Source organism: Monodelphis domestica, chromosome 1, assembly GCF_027887165.1.
Source record: "Monodelphis domestica isolate mMonDom1 chromosome 1, mMonDom1.pri, whole genome shotgun sequence".
In the NCBI taxonomy this organism is placed as follows: Eukaryota; Metazoa; Chordata; class Mammalia; order Didelphimorphia; family Didelphidae; genus Monodelphis; species Monodelphis domestica.
In genome coordinates this window covers 455,446,539-455,447,939 of record NC_077227.1, presented here as the reverse complement: position 1 = coordinate 455,447,939, position 1,401 = coordinate 455,446,539, and the positions used below count along the sequence as shown (strand labels likewise).

General features: G+C 47.8%; 1 non-coding gene across 1 annotated transcript; it reads right to left on the bottom strand.

Annotated features, from left to right (window-relative positions):
- Nucleotides 1-497: 497 nt before the first annotated feature.
- On the bottom strand, nucleotides 498-570 carry TRNAM-CAU (transfer RNA methionine (anticodon CAU)). The gene has a single exon. It is a non-coding gene; the product is annotated as a tRNA-Met (tRNA).
- Nucleotides 571-1,401: the final 831 nt, after the last annotated feature.

Sequence of the window (1,401 nt, the reverse complement as noted above, 5' to 3'; positions counted from 1 at the left end):
TGGTTCGAGGGGTAACAGAACAGTGGGGCAAAATCACAGAGAGTTCGTGCCCCAATTCCCTTCCCCCGGAGCTGTTCCGCTCTGTGTCCAGCTCTGGTCAAACAAGTCCTTGAAAAGCGGCCGCGTGAGTGAGGGGAATCATGTTATTTTCCGAGTAACTCATTAGAAAAAAAAGTTGGTTTTTTTTTCTGAAAATAAAAACAATTGTCTATGTAGGAAAATGTAGCAACATCTCATTTCAACTTCCGTTCTGTCCTTAATTGGATTAGAGACCGAAAGGACCTCCTAACTTCCCCAGCCTCAGCAATGCTCGAGAGGAACAGGAACCTGTATATTCTCCCAACAATGACTTTCTCTCGAACCCAGTGCACGGGGGTTTCCAGATGCCCATTCCACTTTTGTACATTTCTGATTGTTAGAAAGTTTTCCCTATATTAAGTCTAAAACGGCCCTCTCTTAGTTTTACTACAGTCTTCCAGAACAAAATGTAAAGCGGATGCCCCGTGTGAGGATCGAACTCACGACCTTCAGATTATGAGACTGACGCGCTACCTACTGCGCTAACGAGGCTCCTTATCAGGCTTCCCCTAAGCTTCTATAAGTCCTCTTAAATCTTGGGGCTGCTGCCTCCCCATTCCAACTCCCTTTTTTTTCAGCAATATTTAATCTTTTTCATTTATTCCCAAATCTTTCCTCTAACTTTGCCAATTCACCATCCATCGCAGGTAATCTGCAGCTCTCTCAAGCTCCAAAACCTCCTTCCTCACCTTCCAATTTATCATCTCTAGATTCCTCAAATCCCTTTCTTTCTCAGAACACCTGAGCAGCCTCCCCTGCTACCCTCTATCTCCTCCCGTCAAATATGTGGTATTGTATGGAACTCTCCTCTCTCCCTCCCTAAATCCTTCTCCCACCTTAAGATACCCACTTAGGCCACTTTACCTATCACATCTTCCCATATTCTCCTCCACTCCAAACGCCACATTCCTTCTCCACCTCATCCCCTCCTTCCTCTTCTCCCCCTCCTTCCCCCCCCCCCCCCCCCCCCGCCCATGGACATGCCCTTGTCCTGGTTGGGAAGAAGGGAAGGTGGCATTCATCCGTGAAATTCAGCTTCTGGACAGATCAACGGACGTGCCGGTGGGGTGGGAGTGAGAGGGCTCCTCCTAGGAGCCTCCACCTTTTAATCTCTTTACGTCGGTTTTTCCACCTGTTTTAACGCTCAAAACCCAACCAGAAGCAACCGACTTGAGGTGGGGGCGGCAAAGGGGACCAAAGTCTGTCGACTGATTGACTAGATAGCTGGAGCAGAATGTAAATGCAGCCTCCTCTTCTGTCTTTATCCGACGCTTCCCCTTGTGTATTTCCTTGCTCAAGCTTTCTAGTCTTCCTAGACAAACT